The sequence below is a fragment of the Helianthus annuus genome, chromosome 5, assembly GCF_002127325.2.
Source record: "Helianthus annuus cultivar XRQ/B chromosome 5, HanXRQr2.0-SUNRISE, whole genome shotgun sequence".
Lineage (NCBI taxonomy): Eukaryota > Viridiplantae > Streptophyta > Magnoliopsida > Asterales > Asteraceae > Helianthus > Helianthus annuus.
Window position 1 is genome coordinate 19,839,759 of NC_035437.2, and position 14,988 is coordinate 19,854,746.

Here is a 14,988-nt window from a genome sequence, read left to right on the forward strand (position 1 = left end):
TAAGTGAGGTAGTGTGCTAAGAGAATGTGTTCAAAAATATGTCAATTGAGTTATTAGAAAAAACAGTTTCAGGATACGGCTCAGGATATAGAGTCGTATCTGTGATCAAACAATGAGCAAAAAAGTAAAGTAAATGACACGAGATGTACGAGGAAAGCCCTTGATCAATCTAGATCGCCGGCATAAAACCTCGGGAGGTGACAATCGCAGCTGCCTTGTTCTTCTATTGCTCCAAATATCAGGATACAGTGCAGGATGTGGTGCGGATCGACTAGGTGTTACAATGAAATTTGAATACAAGTGTGTTGTTTGCAATGAGCTAGAAAGTGAAAGTATGCGAGAGTGTTAGTGGAGATTGTGTGCCTTAAACTGATCCGCCCCCATCTATCTATAGTAAAGATAAAATAACAAACTATCCTAAACTTCCGGGATCCACCGAATATTCCTTCATCGAACGTTGTAGACCTGGTCTTTCGGGCTCAACGTCTCTCCTTCAACAAACTCGTCCGAGTCCTGAGAAGAAGAAGTCCTCTTGACCGTTAGCAAGTCTCAGCCTTTAACCTGCACGTGGTTAATTAATAAACCTCAGGATATCGCCTAAGATGTTAGCAATATCCTCTTCCAGCATCCTGGTCACAAATAAACAAACAAAGGCAGGATATTGGTCAGGATATGTATGCTTAGAAAATGAGCCATAACAATTGTCCCCAAATATATCTGTTGGTATACCAATCCAACGGATATATTTCAAAAACTTTATCTCGTAAACCGAGGCAATTAAAACGAAGCGACGTTTGAGATGACTTTGTGCAACTTCCCACGCTCCTTTTACTCCTCACCCCCTATATCCAGCCTATAATTAGCTGAGATATCTCACATTATTATCCCTTCTCTCCAAGCAATTTTCAGGTATTCGTCCTCTCTCTCATCCTCTACTTTCTTTGAATTTCTTGTAATTTGCTTGATACTTCTCATGGCATCACGGACAAGATCTCACTCGAATGAGCCGGTCCCAACCCTCGTGAGTCAAAATCTCATACGAGAACCAGAAAAAGAGATCTGCTCTTTTAACAATGCCGACATCGCTGCTCTGAAGGATTCCGGCGCTTTTCCCACCGGAACAGTCATTCGCCCTTTTGATCGGGAGGTCCGATCAGATGCGTCATCAGACGAGTGGGTTTGCTTTTTTGCCTACCCCTTTTCTTTAGGACTCCGGTACCCATTTCCACCCTTCATTTCTCGTTTCTTCGAGCTCACCGGCCTTAGTTATGCCCAAACCATGCCAATGGTCTGGCGAGTTTTGATGGTGCTTGACCAAATCAAATCTCGTCATTGCCCTGACTTGTGTATTGAAGACCTTCCCATAGCATATCGATTGAGATCTCATGGAAATAGCCGTTTTCTCTTGTTTTCCACTTCCAAAAATCCCCTAATCCTTAAAGCCACCAAGAACGAAGATCAGTGGCAACGAAAGTTCTTTTTCGTAAAGAGGGACTCCATTGACGGGGGTTTTGATCTGCCAGTTAGATGGCTAACCAAGGGTAGGATTTAGGGTTTTAGGAACATTCCCAAATATATTCTTAACTGTATTCTGACTGATATCCTAATATTTGCGCAGCGAATTTCAGAGACCTAGCATCCCCAAGTGCAGAATCACAACCCAGGATCAAAGAGATTTACCGACTTCCTGCCGCCGAAAGAACTTTCTCCCTGTCTCTCACAAACTCAAGTCAGAAATCTAGTTCAGAAATGTCTGGTAAGTATAGGTGAGCAAATTGACTATAGGATATAAATGACATAAATTAAACACTTCTCCCTTGACACAGTGCCGGTCATCAACCTTGAAGGCTTCCAACTTGATGAGTTGGATAGTTATTCCAGCCTTGGACCCATCAAACAAGAAATTAATCCAAAGCCAGCTGACACTCCAAAGCCCAGCAGCTCAAAAACTACCACCGCTCCCAAAGCTCCTCCAGCATCCAGGACCCGGGCCTCCAGCTCCCGGAAGAGGAAGGAAGCAGATCATCCTACTACTCCCCATGTATTCCCATTTGAGAATCACGGGTTCATGGATTCCAGCAAATTCATGACAGGTTTCCTTAACCAGGTTAGTATTCCGGCCTATATCCTGCACCATATGCTAATTACAAATGTTAGTTTAGGCTGATACCTGTTTACCTACCTTACAGGGTCTTGAACGCCTGGTCTTCCTCTACGAGGACGCATGTGGCTCGAATGTCATGTTAGAGAGCAAACTGAAGAAGGCTGAGGCTACCATCGCTGATCAAGCAGCAATCGCCACCGCCAAATCGGAACATTATGAAGCCAAGTACAAGGCCATGACTCAAGACCACCAGTCTACCATCCAGAAGATCACCCAGGAGGCTCAAGCTAAGTCCGACGCGGCCCAGGTTCAACATGAGCAAGACATGGCTTCGTACCGGGAGAGCCTTAAGAATTCAGTTGTCATCTCCCTCCTCCAGGCCAGGCTAAAAATGGCATATGAGGCCAGGGCTTTGGGCTTTGAATGCCCTTCATGGAATACCAAAGCCTGGGAGATGAAATTGAAGGATCTTGGTGGCAATCCTGTGAAGCCCCCCTCAAAACCTGCTGCAGACAAATCCACTAAGATGGCCGAGAAGGTAGATGAAGCTGGTGCTACAAAGGATGCTGGTGGAGATGCTGCTGATGAGGCTGGGATGAATGCTGGAGAGGATGCTGCTGGAGAGGACACGATGGAAGAGGGAGCTGCCCCCTAAGCGCAACAATGTGGGCGATGATGGATGTATATGCCGAGGCCGGAGCCCACTTTTTAATTTCATGGTTGTGGTTGCATAAACAATTTACTTTTCCTGTCTTCAAACAATTTACATTTCCTGCACTAGAACAATGTGCTAACCAAAGGTGGATGGGTCCTAGGTTTTAGGACGAAGCCCTTGGTCATCAATTAGTATAACTTGTTTTGAATGTGAAAACGGTTGTAGGTGGATAGGTCCCGTTTTGAGATATACCCTGCAACCGTTACACAAGTATGGTAAAAACTAATCGTGCTTTTGGCGGATGGGCCTCGGTTTGAGGTGAAACCAAAAGCACAACTTTTGACTTGTTAATAATATAACTATCTTTTGACTTATTTTCTGTTACCTTGCATTACTTAGTGTAACTCTTAGCTTTGCAAAAAGTTTCATACTGTTATCTTATAAAATTTCCTAATCAGTATGCTCAGCGATATACTGTAAAAACTCTTTATTAGATAGAACTTCCAAACATCCCTTAAACTTTGTAGAAAGTTTTTGATAAACAATCTGTTTTTTCAAAACCAGTTTTCGTTTCGATAATATTTAAATGATCAAAGTTCCAAACTAACACCGGTTTCAAACACCCTAATCAAATATTCTGAAAAGAACTTTAAGAATATATCAGGATACTTATCATAATGTTACTAAAAACTTAGAAGATGTTTACAAAGGGAAGATCATACCAGAAATAGGGTATAAACCTATTACCAAACTTCAATCCCTTTGCAATTCTTCCAATGAAGATGTCCCCTGTGCAAGGTACTTAGTGCATTAGTTCCAAGCCTTATCCCTTTAGCTTTACACCATCACCATGGTAGGAATGTCCCCTGTGTACAATGCCTTCAAATATTTTAGAAATCTTCTGAATGCCAGTTTCCATTGTATAGGCAATTTCTTTACGTCCCAAGGGCAAAACCCAAGGATGTACTGGAGATAAATCCCTTGTATCCTGGGGAAAATCCCAAATTTTCATGCGCTACAGGCGGGAGTGTATAAAATCCAAGACTTAGAAAGGTGAAAACCTTTAAACCTTAGAGAGTATGAAAATACCCTTTCGTGAGAGAGGGTGATCAATCCTCATATACCTTTAGGATTCAAGATATAGCCAACAGTAACGAAATTATCAGCCACTTTTACATGGACTGGTCCCGCCACCTTGAACTATCCCTGAATAACTTGCGCTCCAGGCAGGGTGTTTTAACCCAATTCGGGAGAAAGGTTAATACCTTTAAACCTGTGAAGGGATCAGTATCCCTTAAACGTGAGAGAGGGGGCCAATCCTCTAATCTTTCGAGTTATCCTGAGTACATATCCTGAAGCTGTATCCTGAAACATATCTTGCAAAACAATTGTAAACTAAGGTGGGTGTTAGCCTGGCTAACACCCCTCCGATGCTTAAGTCAGTATTGGGTTACAAAGAACAAATTAAACCAAACATATTTAAAAAAGGTAGAATTCATACCATCCTGAGTTAGAAATTAAATTCTAAACTCACTTGAAATAGAGCTTAAGGTGTATAGCATTCCAAGACCTCGGTAGCATATCCCCCTCCATATTCTTGAGTCTGTATGCTCCTTTCCCTGCTTCTGATTCAACTTCGTATGTGTTTTGGTCAAAAATCACACAAGGATAATGCAACCAAACTCTATGTAAACGGGGAATGATGCTTGGTATAATGAACAAAGTGAAGGATCACTAAAATGTAAAATGTGCAAGTGACACAAGGATTTATACGAGGAAAAAGCCCTTGATCAATGTATGATCTCCGGCATAAAAAACCTCGGGTGATGGCAACTACCGATCACCAACTTCAATATATCAAAATATGGTTACAACTTCGGACGATAATGAGCTGAGTACAAGGATCACTATCGTAATGTGTGTCTAAGCGTGTGAGAATTATGTTGTGTGTCTTCCGAATGGGGAAGAGTATTTATATATACAAGTGTAGGTGGCCTATTTTAGGTAAAAAGACTAATAATCAGCTCATTACCCCTTTTGAAATAAAAGTAAATCTAGCCTAAATTGTCGCCCTTAAATCATGCCAAGTTTCTATATCCTTTGCAACGTTCATCTCTGATTGAGCGTGTGCCAAAATTGTAAAGACGCGTCCCTTGATTGTGATGCTAAGAGCGGATCCTGCTAGTCATTCCTGCAAAACAACATTAAAGTTAATGAAAGCAACTGTTAGCATGAGGATCCTATGATGGTCCGTGATCCTGATCCTGGAACTCTGCTGAGGATCACTATCTGCCAAAGAAACAAGGATCACTGGTTAGGATCACATGTAAGGATCATGTATTATAAAAATCCAGCCCTAACAGTATGGTCCTTCCCATTTTGGAGCTAACTTGCCATCGGCAGGATTAGTAGTATTCTGAAAAGCCTTTCTTAGCACCCAATCTCCAACCTTAAATCTTCTGGTCCTAATGTTCTTGTTATATGCCCTGGATATTCTCTGTTGATATGCTGCCATCCTTAGCCTTGCCGCATCTCTCTTCTCATCTATAGTGTCTAAATCCTGACTCAAGGCTTCAGGATTCTGCTCAGGATCACTTAGGGTAGATCTTGCAGTGGGTATTGTCATTTCCGTTGGAATCATTGCTTCTGCTCCGAATACCAAGGAAAATGGGGTTTGGCCTGTTGCATTCTTTACCGTTGTCCTATCAGCCCATAAAACAAAGGGTAATTCTTCTGCCCATCTTCCTTTTTTGGCTCCAAGCCTTTTCTTTAAGTTATTGACAATTATCTTGTTTGAGGATTCTGCTTGTCCATTCGCTTGAGAATGTACTGGAGTAGATGTTACCATTTTGATTCCCCAACTCTTGCAAAAGTCAGTAGTTCTCTTGCTTATAAACTGAGAACCATTGTCACAGATTATTTCGGCTGGTACTCCGAATCTGGTCAGGATATTCCTCTTTATGAAGGATACTACTTCCTGGTCTCTAACTTGAACAAATGCTTCCGCTTCGACCCACTTAGAGAAATAGTCCGTCATTGCTAGCATAAAAACTTTTCCTCCCGGGGCTTTTGGTAGCTTTCCCACTATATCCATACCCCATTTCATAAATGGCCAAGGGGAAACAATAGGATATAATGGTTCAGCAGGTTAATGCAGTATGTTACTATGTCTCTGACATGCGTCACATCTTCGAGCATATTCTGCGGCATCTTTCCTCATTGTTGGCCAATAATATCATGTCCTTAATACTTTTGAGAATAACGACCTGCCCCCAGTATGGTTACCACAATCCCCTTCATGTATATCCTAAAGTACTTCTTTGGCTTCAGGACCCTCCAAGCACCTCAAATACGGTCCTGCAAGAGATTTCTTGTATAAAACATTGTTTATAATAGTGAATCGTGATACCTTCATCCTAAATGCCTTAGGATTTTCATCTCTGGGGATATGTCCTTCCTTGAGATATCTCATGATTGGGGCCGTCCAGGATTTAGGATCCTCTTCAGGATACACCGCTCCAGGATCCTGAATACCTGCTACTTCTTTATCCTGAGGATTCGTTGCAGGATACAGGATATGTAATATCGGTATTGGGGTCCCTTCTGGTATCCTGATTGATGATCCCAAGTTTGCCAATGCGTCTGCTTCGGCGTTATCCTCTCTTGGTACCTGTTTAAGTGTAAAAATATCGAAATATCCTGCTAATTTTTTAAGAATACCGAGGTATTCAATTAGTTTCTCACCCTTAACTGCATAGGATCCATTAAAATGGTTAGTAATTAACAAAGAGTCAACATATACTTGTAAATTTTTTATACTCATACTCTTAGCTAATTCTAATCCTGTAATTAAAGCTTCATATTCTGCCTCATTGTTAGTAGCAGGGAATTCACATCTAACAGCCTGGGGTATTATGTCCCCCTGTGGCGATTTTAGTAGTATACTTAAACCTACACCCCTTACATTAGATGCACCATCAGTATATAATGTCCAGGATTCTAAGTTTTCTCCTAGTTGTTGCGCTTCTAGGTCTACTTCATTTTGAATATCACTACTGAAATCAGCCACAAAGTCTGCTAGAGCCTGAGACTTTATTGCATTTCTAGGTTCATATATTAAATCATAGGCACTTAATTTTACCGACCACTTAGCCATTCTACCCGACATCTCCGGTTTCCTAAGCACATTCTTAACAGGACAATTAGTTTTAACATGAATCCTATGTGTTTCAAAATAATGCCTAAGCTTTGTTGATGCCATTACTAGAGCCAGTATTAGCTTTCCTAGATGAGAATATCTAGTTTCAGCATTTAACAAACTTTTGCTAACATAATAAACAGGATACTGCTGACCTTCGTGATCCTTTACGAGTACTGCACTTACTGCATTCCCTGATACTGCAAGATACAGGGATAATGGTTCACCATCCTCAGGCTTCATCAATAGAGGCGCGGTTGAGAGATACTGCTTCAAATCCTGCAGGGCTGCTTCATGCTTCTCGCCCCATTCAAATTTCTTATTCTTTTTCAGGATATCATAGAATTCTTTACACTTTTCCGAGGATCTTGAAATAAACCTATTCAAGGCTGCCACTCGTCCTGTTAACCGCTGAACATCCTTCATATTCGAGGGTGACTTTATATCCAAGATAGCTTTGATCTGCTCCGGACTTGCCTCTATCCCTCTTTTTGTCACCATGTATCCTAAAAACTTTCCTGCCCCCACTCCAAAATGGCACTTTGCAGGATTAAGTTTCATATTATACTGGTCTAGGATATCGAATGCTCCTCGAATATCCCGGAGATGATCCTCAGCTTTCTTGGATTTGACTACCATATCGTCAATGTACACCTCCATGGTATCCCCCAGTTTGTCTTTAAACATCATGTTCACCAATCTCTGGTACGTTGCACCTGCATTTTTCAAACCGAAAGGCATAGTAGTATAACAGTAAATACCTGTTGGTGTCATGAAAGCAGTATCCTCCTGGTCCGAAGTTTCCATTTGAATCTGTTGGAATCCTGAGGATGCATCCATGAAGGTCAACATTTCATGACCGGCAGTGGCGTCCACCATCGAGTCTATATGAGGCAGAGGGAACGGGTCTTTTGGACAAGCTTTGTTTAGGTCTGTGTAGTCTACACAGACTCTCCACTTCCCATTCTTCTTTTGAACCACTACCACATTTGCTAGCCATCTAGGGAATTTGACTTCTCTAATCATCCTGGACTTCAATAATCTTTCAACTTCCTCTTGGATAACTGCATTCCGCTCAGGGGCGAATTTCCTTCTCTTTTGTTGTATAGGCTTGAATGACCTGTCAATTCCAAGCTTGTGAGTAATAATGTCTTTGGATATACCTGTCATGTCCTCATGCTTCCATGCGAATGTTGACATCCTGCATTTCAGAAAGTTAGTTAATTGCTCTTCAATATCCTGAGGGATATTGGTCCCTACGAGCACCGAGATATCCGGATTATCCTGATCCAGGATAACTTTCTTCACATCCTGCTCCGGATTCTCCACGATATCCTGGGCCCGCATCTTTAATTGCTATGCTGCACTTGGTTTGGTCGAGGATTTCATTGAGGATGAGTAACATTCTTTCGCCTCTTGCTGATCACTGTCGATCTTGCCAACTCCCCAAGGGGTAGGTATCTTGATGCATTGGTGATATGTTGATGGTACGGCCTTCATATCGTGAATCCACGGTCTCCCTAGGATGATGTTATAGCAGGATAGAGAATCCATCACACAGAAACGTTGCATCTTGTTGACTCCTTCAACATATACAGGCAGCTTTATCTCTCCCACTGTGTTCCTAGCTTCTCCACTGAAACCAACGAGCACAGTAGACTTCGAAGTGATATCCATCGGAGACACATTCATTCTCTTCAGAGTCTCCAGTTGGATTATGTTGACGGAACTGCCATTATCAACCAGTATCCTGCGTACAAAATGGTTAGCCACATATAACGTTATTACCAGAGCATCATGGTGAGGATCCTGGACAGTATCCCTGTCATCAGCGTCAAACGTGATCATTTTGTCATTTGTGAGGGTAGTCATCCTGACAGGTTTGTCTCCCCTCTCAGCCTTAGCTTCTTTTGCATGTCTCTTCGCCGCCGAATACGAAGTCCCACAAATGTCTGATCCTCCCGAAATAAAGTTGATTATCTTGGCATCCGCGGGAGGTGAGGCTGCTCGTTCAGGATCCTTTTCAGTATCCTGTCCTTTATTCTTCTTTCTTCCCAAGAGATCTTTTAGATATCCCTTGCTCAGAAGATAGCTTATTTCCTTCCTCAAGGCAATGCAATCCTCCGTAACATGTCCGAAATCCTCATGGAAGGCACACCATTTGGATTTATCCTTCCAATCAGCTTTTTGTTGATTCTTCCGAGGCCACCTGGCTTTATCTCCCAGACCCTGCATAGCACACATTAGTTCAGGTATGTTAACAGAAAATCAATATTCGGATAATTCAGGATATTCTTCGGGATCCTCGTCTTCAACAGCATTCACTCTCTTGTTTTCATTTCTGCCATATGGCTTGGAGCGGTAGGGTTTGTACGAGGATTCTGACTTCCTGTTAGTTGATTCGTATGTTGAGGATGCATTCATCCTTTCTTGCATTTTCTTGTCGTCCTCCAATCGAATATATCTTAGAGCCCTGTTACGAGCCTCGTCGAGATTCCTGCAGGGATTCATTACAAGATCCTGATAAAACTGAGAGTCCTTTTGCAACCCCATCTTAAAAGCTTGCACAGCTGTTGCAACATCAAGATGTGGGATATCCAAGGATTCTCGACTGAATTTGTTCACATAATCCCTCAAGGATTCCTGAGGTCCTTGAGTTATCCTGTAAAGATCACTGGTTAGTTTTTCAAAACTTCGACTGCAAGAAAATTGACTATTGAATAAATTCACTAAGTGGGCAAATGATGTAATCGAATGCGGAGGAACATTTAACAGCCATTTTAAGGCTGATCCTGTCAGAGTAGAACCGAAACCCTTGCACAGGCAAGCTTCCTTGAGATCCGGAGGGATAGGGTTGATCTCCATCCTTTCCCTATATTGGGCAATATGCTCTTCAGGATCCGTGGTTCCGTCGTAAAGCTTCATGTTCGGAGTCTGAAATCTTTTTGGGATTTCAGCATCACATATAGGACGTACGAACCGAGATATCCTGTGACTATCCTGGGATACTTCAGGAATTGGCTGCACCACCCCAGGTACACTGGATATTATATCCTTTAGCTTCTGAAGCTCCCTGGATAATTCTGACGTTACAGCTGTATCCTGCAAAGATCCAACACTGTTAGTGGCAATAGCAGCAATATTATTAGATACGTTACCAGTCGGAGGATTCTGCCCATATCCTGAAGCATATCCTGAGCTCCTCACGGTTGACATCCTAACCGAGGAGGGTATTTCAGGAGTATGATTCTGAGGAAGGCTGGGCACAATATTCCCCCTATTATCCTCAGTATACACAGCTGAACTAAAGTTCAAAGTTCTGGGCTGTAATGGAGTGACGATATCCTCAGCAGGTCTGCTCGAGCCGGACTTCAGGAGTTGTATCTCCCTCAACAGCATCTGGTTTGTTTCCTGTTGCTGCCTCATTTGTTCCTGCACACTCCCAAATAAGGTTAGAATTTCATCATTAGAAGCCAAAATCGGAGTAGATCCCTGAACATTCTGAGTAGGGATAATGTCCTAAGGTTGCGAAGAAGATTGCATCCTTGGTGGAGGTGGTGGAAGCACCGGACCAGTAGTAGCAGAAGTTGTAGCAGACACAGTGGAGGAGCTCATGTTTGATCTTGAGGCCATTATGGACAATGTGGCAAAAAGTTTTGAAAATAGAAAACTGATTAGTGATTTGACAAAAAAATTTTAGTAAAGAGAGCACCACTTGCCCCACGGTGGGCGCCAAATTTTTTTGGTCAAAAATTACCGAAGCAATTAAGTGATCAAATTAGGTAAGTGAGGTAGTGTGCTAAGAGAATGTGTTCAAAAATATGTCAATTGAGTTATTAGCAAAAACAGTTTCAGGATACGGCTCAGGATATAGAGTCGTATCTGTGATCAAACAATGAGCAAAAAAGTAAAGTAAATGACACGAGATGTACGAGGAAAGCCCTTGATCAATCTAGATCGCCGGCATAAAACCTCGGGAGCTGACAATCGCAGCTGCCTTGTTCTTCTATTGCTTCAAATATCAGGATACAGTGCAGGATGTGGTGCGGATCGACTAGGTGTTACAATGAAATTTGAATACAAGTGTGTTGTTTGCAATGAGCTAGAAAGTGAAAGTATGCGAGAGTGTTAGTGGAGATTGTGTGCCTTAAACTGATCCGCCCCCATCTATTTATAGTAAAGATAAAATAACAAACTATCCTAAACTTCTGGGATCCACCGAATATTCCTTCATCGAACGTTGTAGACCTGGTCTTTCGGGCTCAACGTCTCTCCTTCAACAAACTCGTCCGAGTCCTGAGGAGAAGAAGTCCTCTTGACCGTTAGCAAGTCTCAGCCTTTAACCTGCACGTGGTTAATTAATAAACCTCAGGATATCGCCTAAGATGTTAGCAATATCCTCTTCCAGCATCCTGGTCACAAATAAACAAACAAAGGCAGGATATTGGTCAGGATATGTATGCTTAGAAAATGAGCCATAACACCTATGTCTTCACATATTTTAATGTCCTTGCAAAACTTTTATTTGATTTGTTCATAAATGCTTTTCATACCTGTTTTCAAAGGAGTTTCTCAAAGGTTTACAAGGTTTTCAGTACTCATACAAAACGCATGAACTCGTTCAACTTTTGTTGATGTTTCCCAAAATTACATGTATTTCAGGTAACAGGTTGGATCTTGGGCGTGGGTGTTGTTTCTAGAAGTAGATTTCAAGTTTAGATATCATCCAGTTTTGTTGGTTTGTGATTTAGTCGAAGGTTGTGTTTTAAAACTTAAATAACCGGTGTTTGTAATACTTTAAATTTTATGAATTGATGAACATCGTTTTGAGCATTTAGTTGTTTATTATGATTGAATGCAATGATATTAAACCAGTCACACATCACACGCTTCCGCAAAAGTCAGGGTGTGACAGTTTGGTATCAGAGCTTCGATTGTAGTGAACTAGGATTCCTTCTCGAGTCTAGACTACAATCACTAGGACTCTTCCACGAAAACATTTTACAAAAGGTTTTTCATTGCATTCACGTAAGCGTCAAGATCCATGAGTCAAACGTTTTTCAAGGAAAAGACAAGGCAAGGACATTAGTAGGGAGGATAATACCCCAAATTAAGGTGCCAGTTAAGGCATAGTCTATGTGAGATAGACTTGCCAAAGACAAAATGACCCCCCCCCCCCCCCCCCCCGTGAAAGGACAAACGAGAATTATATGTGATATGATGCATCTATTTGCCTGTTTATGCTAAGTAACATATTTATTATTGATATATATATATATATATATATATATATATATATATATATATATATAAATATAAGTGTATGGAATAATTATTGATGTGAATGAGATACCTTCGACTTTGAATCCTATTATTGTTCTTAACTCGCACGATGAAGCTGTCGACCTCGCGTTTACTGCAAAGCTCATAGCTGGAGTGATTACCAGACGAGATTCTGAGCTTGTTTCCGTAGGTGATGGCCGTTCTTCCCTCTCGAATGCGAAGGTGCCTGACTACGGTAGTGACGGTGAGGCGGAGGAGGCAACCTTGGACAACACCCTCATCAGCAGGACGAGGTCCCTGTGGTTTTTGAAACAAGATTGAAGACGATCTTGTCCGGACTAGGAAGATGAAGTATTCATCTTAGAGGTGCCCCTCCAACCACTAGGAATTCTCCTTATTCCTAGTACGTTTAATCATCGTGCTTATTCACGCGTAACGATGACAAATGTTAGCGCGTGGACCATCGCAATGGTCCTTTCCATGTCAGAGGAATAAGGACAGTAGTATCCCCTCTTTGATTGATCATCTGCTTGGACGAGGGAAAGTTGGGGTGACCGTGCAAGACAATTTATTATTACGGGGGCCCACATAATAACGACTTGTAGTGCATGGAAATCCTGGTGGACTCTGCGGGTCAGGCTGATGATCACCATCCCTCCAAAAATAATCTCTAGGTGTTCATACCTTCATTTGGTAGAACAATACCTAGACAGTTGCCTTAGCACCCTACAAAGTAGGAAACCTGTCTTTGCCTACTTTGTGTCTGACACTTCTACCCGTCTATGAGCCGTTTGGGAACCAGTTTCTAAGCAAGTGAAGGTGGCTAACACGCGGGAAAGATTCAGTGACGTTACACTCTCTATCACCCTTATGTGTACAACCCTCGTCTCATGGGAAGTATACCCGTCATTGTGGAGCTAAAGACCCAAGAAAAGCTAATTTAGAAGGAAAATAACTACTACTTTCATATTATGAAACTTGTATGACCGAGGTGATGTAACCTCGAGTTCATTTTGTTTTCCCCATTACAAACAATAAGTCAAGTTGTCAAGCCTATATGAAAGCATAGCGGTTGTTTCCTTGCTTATACATTGTTGATTATATATGCATGGTTGCTTGTAGTGAGATATATCTACCCCATAGACAATTATGGAATGTTGTCTAACCTACCCCATACCTTTTGACAGAAGAAAATGCCGCCCAGACGTGACACGGACATCATTACGTTAACTGAGGCCGAACTCAATGAGCGCATTTCCCAAGCTATAGCGCAGCATGAAGCCCTCCGCTCTGAACGCAGCGGTGGCACTTCTGGAAGTAACCCTCCAACTGGCTGCACTTATAAACAGTTCCTGGACTGCAAGCCATTGAACTTTGACGACACAGGAGGCGCCGTTGCATTTGTTCGTTGGGCAGAAAAGACTGACTCCGTTCTGAGAATGAGTAACTGTTCGCTCCAGCGAAGTGTTACCTTTATCTTAGGATTGTTTTTGGATGGCGCACTCTCCTGGTGGAACCTTCAGGTTCAGACCCTTGGAGAAGCCACTGCTTATGCACTGAGCTGGGACGAGCTCAAGGAAATGATGGAGAAGAAATACTGTTCTAGGGCCGAAATCCAGAAGCTTGAGGTTGAGTTTTGGAATTTAAAAATGGACGGGCCGAAGATTTCTGAGTACGTCAAACGATTTCATGACTTGTCTAGGGTCGTTCCCTACTTGGTCAAGCCGGAATTCAAGAGGATTGAGCGATTCATTTGGGGACTTGCACCTCACATTATGAGCATGGTTACTGCCTCAAAGCCCCAAACCATCACAGAGGCTATCGATTTGAGTGTCAATCTTACTGAAGAAGCTCTATGTATGGGAAAGTTTTCGGAATCTGAGGCAAACAAGAAAGAAACTCATGTAGAGTCTTTGGGCAATAAGAAGAGGAAGTCTTCGAACCTAAAGATAAGCACCCAAGTCAGCTATGGAAGCTCTAAAGCAAATAAAAGAAGGGAAGTGAACCCGCCTCATGGCAGGAGAGCTTATGGAGCCACTAATAAGGTCGGTGGTAAGGTTTACTTGGGGAATAAGCCAAGATGCGAGGAATGCAAACTTTAACCATGAAGGTCAATGTCTGAGGCCTAAGTGTGGAAGGTGTGGAAAGGAAGGGCACAGCAAGGATGCCTGTTGGGCGAAGGATCCAGATGGAAGAGATAAGGGTAAAGTTCCAGGTTGCTACAGATGTGGTGAAGTAGGGCACTTTAGGAAAGATTGCCCTAGGAAGAACCAAGCGAGGAAGGGTCTTCACAATCGAAGTTCGTGAAGCATGCCAGGATCCAGATGTGGTTATGGGTGCGTTCCCTATTAACCAACTTTATGCATCTATTTTTGATTAATATGGGCACGAACTTTAACCTTGTATGCTTAAGAACTTAAGAAACTACTTGGCCTAGTTTCGAGTAGAATAGACGTCTCGTATTCTTTAGTATTGGCGGATGGAAGGTTAGTTAAGCGAAAGAGATGATTAAGGATTGTATTTTGGAACTTAGAAGGCCGGAGCCTTCTATTACCATTGACTTGGGAAGTCATGATATGGTAGTCGACACGAATTAGATATCCAAATATACAACTAAAGCTGTTCGTTATAAGGAAAATCATTCGCATCCCTCTTGTGAATGATGAAACCCTTATAGTACACAACCCTCTAGCAATAGGATGCGAGGGCACTAGGCACCATGAGATGGTGAATTGGCAACGTCCCACG